The following is a 7,223-nucleotide window of genomic DNA, read 5'->3' on the forward strand; positions in this document are numbered from 1 at the left end:
TTCATCTGAATCTTTTATGCTTTTTGATGTTATGACAAAAAGGGGGAGAAACATGATACTTGAATTGATTTATAATTATATGAGACCTATCGATCCTATATTGCAAATTTTAAAGAGATGGGGTGATAATAGACAAGCTTTGCTGATGTATAGAACAATGGGTGATGAGTTAAGTAGCAACAAGTGTAGAGGATGGAAGCCTCCCTCAAGAAGTACTATTAAACTCAACACTGATGGAGCTAGTAATTCAGATATGGTGGCGGGTTGTGGCGGTGTCATTAGGGATCATGAAGGAGGTTGGCAAGGTGGATTCTCCAAATATGTGGGAAGAGGAAGTGCTTTATTGGCGGAATTTTGGGGCGTCTTTGAGGGTTTGAAGCTCACGCAAGGGTTAGGTTTTAATAAAGTGGAAATTAACGTGGATTCGTTACAACTTGTTGAAGCCGTAAGGAAAGGATTATTGGAGCATATTGATTGTGTTGCTATCATCCGATAAATTATGGAAATTATGGATAGTATGGAGGTGGTTATTATATCGCATGTTTATCGAAGTGCGAATGTTTGTGCTGATGCTCTCGCTAGGCGAGGATGTAGGGAGACTAGTTTTGTTTACTTTGATAAAGCTCCAGGCTTTCTCAAAAGCTTATTGGAGGTTGATGTTTCTGGGATTTTGGTCCCTGATCTAGATCCTGATTAGTTGTTTTTTTTTTCGGACTTTGGCCCTCATCATTATAAAAAAAAAAAACTCAACCCAATCCAACCACTGTAATTGGAATGGGTAATTGAATTTCTCAAATTTAACCCAACGCTAACCCGCCAATACCTCTAGCAAAAACCCCTAACTTAAAGAATAAATTCAAATCCCTTAACAATAGTCTCCATTACCTTGAAAGAGAATGGCCACAAAATATGAGGACCAACTATTGGAATCGACCTTGGCACAACCTACTCATGTGTAGCAGTTTGGCAAGGTCAAAATAATCGGGCTGAGATCATACACAATGAACAAGGCAACCGAATCACACCTTCTTGTGTTGCTTTCACGGACTCCCAAAGGTTGTTTGGTGATGCTGCCAAAAATCAAGCTTCCTCTAACCCATCCAATACTGTGTTTGGTAATTCATCTTCTTTAATTCCTTCATGATTTGTTAATGTAATTTAGTTAGTATTACAACTCTAACACATACTATGGCATTGACACTTTAACCTAACTACTAATTTGACAAAATAGAAGCGATTTAAAGTATTTACATGTGTTGGTATCATTATCGCCGTGGGACGTATTGAATATGCCTTTGACGTGTGTTATTTACTTGCAGACTCAAAGAGGTTAATTGGAAGGAATTATAGTGATCCAATAATTCAGAATGATTTAAAGATGTGGCCCTTTAAGGTCATTGCTGGTGCTGATGACAAACCCATGATTGCTGTGAAGTACAAGGGTGAAGAAAAGCACCTATTTCCCGAGGAAATATCATCTATGGTCCTCGCTAAGACGCGAGAGATTGCAGAAGCATTTTTGGAATCACCTGTCAAGAATGCAGTCATTACTGTGCCGGCTTATTTCAATGATTCTCAGCGAAAAGCCACAAAAGATGCTGGTGCTATTGCTGGCCTTAATGTAATTCGGATCATAAATGAACCAACTACTGCTGCTTTTGCATATGGGCTTCAGAAGAGAGCCAACTGTGTCGAAGAGAGAAATGTTTTCATATTTGATCTTGGTGGTGGTACATTTGATGTGTCCATACTCACAATTAAAGGCGACGTATTCGAAGTTAAAGCCACTGCTAGAGACACTCACCTTGGAGGAGAGGACTTTGATAATAGAATGGTAAACTATTTTGTAGAGGAGTTAAAGAGGAAGAACAAAATGGACATTACTAGGAATGCTAAGTCCCTTAGAAGTATAAAAACCTCTTGCGAAAAAGCAAAAAGAACACTCACTTTTGCTGTTGATACCACCATAGAGATAGATGCCTTATTTGATAACATTGATTTTTCTTCATCTATAACTCGTGCGAGGTTTGAGGAACTCAATATGGACCTTTTTACTAAGTGTATGGAGAAGGTGAATATGTGTCTTAAAGATTCGAAGATGGATAAGAATAATATACATGATGCAGTCCTTGTTGGTGGCTCATCTCGGATTCCAAAGGTGCAGTAACTCTTACAAGAAATTTTCAAGGGGAAAGATCTGTGTAAGAGCATCAATGCTGACGAGGCAGTTGCTTATGGAGCGGCGGTTCAGGCGGCTTTGTTGTGTAAAGGTGATAGTTTATCTCCAAAATTGTTGATATTAGATGTTGCACCACTTTCACTTGGAATATCATTAATTGGAGATCTAATGGGTGTAGTGATTCCTAAGATCACTACCATTCCTGTGAAGAAGAAAAAATGTACAAAAAGGGTGACGACAACTAATCCTCTGTCAGAATTAAGGTTTGCGAGGGTGAGAGGACATGGGCAAGTGATAACAACTTGTTAGGTTTGTTTTATCTCGATTGCAACCCTTCTTATCCTCGAGGCCATCCTTTGAATGTATATTTTGACATAAATGCTGATGGGATTTTAACTGTATCTGCTGAAGAAGAAACTTATGGAAATAAGAATGAGATTATAATAACCAATGACACAGGAAGATTATCACCTCAGCAGATTATGAAATTGATTCAAGAAGCTGAGAAATACAAGGCTGAAGATGAGAAGTACCAGAAGAGAGTTAATGCAATGAATGCTTTGGATGATTATGTTTACAAGATAAACAATGCTTTGAAGGATATTGATAGAAGTTCTAAGCTTAGCATCCAAGATGAAATCATGATCAATTTGGAAATTTCAAAGGCGAAAAATATACTTGATGCAAGCCAACAGAAGGAGACAGAAGTGTTCCAGGATTGTTTGAAAAAGTTGAAGAGTGTTGTGAAACCCATTCTTCAGATTGACTAGCTTAGTTATTTTCTATTTTATGTGTTTGAAATTTGCAAAAGATATTTTCTATTTTATTTGTTTAAAATTTGCAAAAGTAATGAACTATATCACCTAAATATGGTTTAATGTTAGTTTCTTTCTAGTTATATATCCAGAATGTCTCATCCAACTTTTGTATTGTTTGATACTGCTTGCTAAAATGAGAGTACTGGTCCAATTTTGGCAAATTCAAAATCAGAAAGTTCTGCCAATCGTTAGTTGGTCAGTGGTGATTGACGCTGGACTTGGTAGGGTGAACCACAGTTCGATCCCCCGCAACTGCGATCGGGAGGGGGATGGAACCACTTGATGCCAGAACTCGACTAAACCGGTAGTATAAAGCCAAAAAAAATTAGAAAGTTCTGCCACTACAACATTTGTTGTCTTTGGCAACACTTTTTTAGGTAACACGTAAAAATCGTTGCCTTAAGTTCGTATAGGCAACGTTTTATGGTTGTTGCCAAAAATATACCTGCAACCCTTGTTGGTTGTTTGTGGTTACATGTAGCATGTGTTTGTTATTTTCTTTTGAAACAACAAAAGTAATATGCTTAATATATTTAGGCATAAGAGATGCCATTCAGTAGTAGAAGTACAACAAGGGCTAGCAATAATAAATCCTGATTAAATAATGCAGTATGTGTTTGTTATTTATATTAGTAAAGGACCCGTGTGTTTGCACGAGTTGCGTAAAGTCAATATAAATATTAAATAAATATTATATAGTTATAGTTAAAAATATATATAAAAATTTATACGAATTAACAAAAGAATTTTTTTTTAATGTTGATTGTCATATAAATATTAGTTTAATTTATTAAATTGTAGTAGTTGTCAAGATATAGATAGATTTGGTAATTGCTATTAAACCAAATATATAGTGGAAAAACAGGTTTGACCCGTGGGGTATGCCTATAGTTGTTTATAATTTTAATTTTATAATTTCTATTAACTAATATTATAAAATAAAACTTATTATACACCAAAAAGACATATTAGTTTAATAATTTGATTAGATTTAATGAATTGAATAATATTATGTTAGTTAATATTGTGTAGTAATTAGAAGTTATATGCTATAGTAACAACGGAGGGTCCACTATGCCATAAAAGACCTACGACAACGCTTTTTTTGGACTTTAAAAGCGCTTAAAAGCACTGCTGTAGGTGGTGCTGCTATAGGTTTTAGCAGCGCTTTTGGTTTAGGCAAAAGCGCTGGCTTAGGTAGGCCTAAGGCAACGCTTTTTCTTAAAAAGCACTTTCATATATTGGCATAAGGCAGCTCTTCTTCTTAAAAAGCGCTTTCATATATTTGCATAAGGCAGCGCTTCTTCTTAAAAAGCGCTTTCATATATAGGCCTAAGGCAGCTATTTTTCTGAAAAAGCGCTTTTGTAGGTGTTTTTAATAAACTTATTATTTTTATAATTTCTAATATTTTGACATATCTCAAATTCTCACTAATATTTTGAGAAATACAATTATTATATTAAACAAATAAAAAAATACATTTAATATGAAACATTTTATGAATTGAATCTAAAAGTATTGCATATATTTATTATCAAAATACGAATAAAACATCACTAATTTTATAAGTGCTCTAGAAGCTAAGTTTACAATCAAATTCTCAAAACACAAAATACAAAACAAATATATATAAAAAACACTAATCCAAATTCATCATTATTTCTTGTGTGCTTGTGTCCTCTCTTGTTCATATTGCTGTCAAAATTGATAATTCAGAAGTTCACAGCAAACCATTATCTTGAATTGATATGTATCCTACAACAGTCAACATTAATATTAAATTTAAGATCCTTAGTTTGATTCTGTTACTTTTGGCGTATATAAGGAAACATTTCAATCGATGATTACAAACAGTCAAGATGGAAATTATCATGTTACCTTGTTATATACATCTGGCAGTTATGACCTGAACCAGAATGCATCATCTATCTACTCTTAAAATGTTGTTACATATGTGACCCCTTCGCACTGATTCCCGTTGAGGATTTGTTGTCCAGTTTCCATCAACAACAAATTTTATCTGCAACAAACTAGTTATTAAATCTTCAAGTATTTAAGCTCTTTATGTAAATTCATTTCAACTTTAGTGGAAGATACACACACCTCATATACACCTGGATATAGCCACAACATCGCACACCAAAATCTGGATTTTCTGGATATTATCACAAAGAATAGAAGATTTCAATATTTTACTAAGACAAGTTAATTCTTAGTGCTCAGATATGATGGTAAATAAATAAATTAATCAGCCAATTGTTGCTAATTGAAATTTGAAGTCTCAAAATAAATTCAAGAATCGTATAATGTTAAAATATTTAGAACCTTAATCAACCATGGTCTATAACACTAGTTGATGGTTCAGGGTCCATCTTTATTGGGTGATGCCAGCCGTTGAAGCTTTCAGCTACCTCCACGACATCACCATCGGCAGAGAATTCAATAAGAACATGGAAATACAAGGAACACAATCCTATAACTTAATCAAAATAAACATACAAGAATATTTCATACCTTCTTCAATTCAACCTTTGGCATAGGGCTTGCTTTAAACTTTAAACTCCTCCTCAGCTGTTTGATGGCTTCCTATTTCTCTTAAATGTTGAAGAAATTAGAGTGAGAAAGCTAATATAAGTTTATATTTATACGTAGAAAAGAAGTAACAAAATGGCAATGCAATTCATGGTTTTGGAGATGATGAAGTAAGTCTTCAGTTTCTTGCTCCTTGCTTCACTTTGATTCTTCTCAGCTTCCATTGCTTGTTGCTTTTCCTCTAATTTTGAATAAAACTGGCACACACAAAAAGGGACCATGCAGAACCAATCAATTTGGGGTAGGAAAACATATCCAAACAAAGCTAACTAGAAAGAATGCATATCCAGAAACACTAAAAACAATTTCAGAAGCAGCAGCAGTTATTTACATGGTCAAGGAGCAATATCAATTTCAGAAAGTAAAAGAATCATTGCAAGAATAAGAAAAACATGAGATAAGATTTTAACACCCTTCAACAAAAAGTTTTAAAAGGATACATAGATGCAACTGAACAAGAATCATCCTCAGCAGAATGCTTCTTGTTATCAGGTTTCAACGGTTTTCTTGTGACTGAAGGAGGCTTCAACTGAAAGACATAAACAGTCAAAATAAATGCTTCAATACTAATTGAATGCATATTAATAAATTAACTATGCATTCTAACTCTGAATGCATAGTAATGAAGCAGGAAGCAGATTCAACATAAGTATATACCTGATTCTGTTTGAGCATATTGGAAGTTATCACTTTCTCTTTATTTACAGATTTTACTCCGTTGCCGCCCTTGTTATCTTCTTCAAAAGTAGGACGCGTTACAATTGTAGCACGTCTCTCATTTTCTAGGGAAAATGGTTGTGGAACGGTAGGTTTGATTTGAACACTTCCATTAGACTTACTGCGAATAGCCCCAACAGAAGGTCTTGCTCCCATTGAACTCTATAACAAAGAAAGTGTCAGAACAAAAGAAATTGAATTTTTATCACTATCAGAAATGTACAATCTTTTAGTTATCTCTTGGAACATATCCATACTAAATTACTAACACATATATATAAATACTCTTGCACCAAACTTTCAACAAATTTAACTATTTTAATAAACCCTATAGGGTATGAGAATATTCTCTAGAAATTTTCAACAACAAAAAAAAGTAGAATTATGGGACCAAAGATAATTTTAAAAACTAAGTAACAAACAACAACACACTCTCAAATCGCAACACACTCTCACATTCTTAACAACAACACTTTCATCATCATCAAAACGTGTTCATCATTGTTCGTCTTCAACGAACCCAGCAACACAACAACATTCAACAACACAACTTTCATCATCAAATCGAACAAAGATTCAACGACAAGTTTCAACACCAACATCACCAAACCCGTTGCGAGCTCGCCATCAGAGAAAGAGAGATCGGAGAAGAAGAAGGTCTCACTGGAGGGAGTTGGCGGACCTTTCGCCAGAAACGGAAGAAGATGGTAGTCAATGATTTGAATCGGAGGGATGAAGGTTGCGCCGTCGCCGTTTGGAGAAGGAGAAAGAGATTTGTTTCAACATCCTAGTGGCCTCACACGAACCCTAATCCCTCTTTTGTTTAATGTTCCTTTTATTTATTTATTTATGTTAATCTGAATAATAATAAATTATGTTTGTTTAAAAATACATGGCCTAAGACAGCGCTTTCAGC

At 34.7% G+C, this 7,223-nt stretch overlaps 1 long non-coding RNA gene and 1 pseudogene across 1 annotated transcript; one reads left to right on the forward strand and one right to left on the reverse strand.

Annotated features, from left to right (window-relative positions):
• The first annotated feature begins 774 nt into the window (after positions 1–774).
• LOC131640691 (heat shock cognate 70 kDa protein 2-like) lies at positions 775–2,949 on the forward strand (annotated as a pseudogene).
• Positions 2,950–4,655: 1,706 nt separating this feature from the next.
• Positions 4,656–5,155, reverse strand: LOC131640686 (uncharacterized). Its single transcript, XR_009295311.1, has 3 exons — positions 5,102–5,155; positions 4,877–5,018; positions 4,656–4,753 (listed from the first exon to the last, which is right to left on the reverse strand). It is a non-coding gene; the product is annotated as an uncharacterized LOC131640686 (long non-coding RNA).
• Between the last annotated feature and the right edge of the window lie 2,068 nt (positions 5,156–7,223).

The sequence above is a fragment of the Vicia villosa genome, unplaced genomic scaffold, assembly GCF_029867415.1.
Source record: "Vicia villosa cultivar HV-30 ecotype Madison, WI unplaced genomic scaffold, Vvil1.0 ctg.003272F_1_1, whole genome shotgun sequence".
In the NCBI taxonomy this organism is placed as follows: Eukaryota; Viridiplantae; Streptophyta; class Magnoliopsida; order Fabales; family Fabaceae; genus Vicia; species Vicia villosa.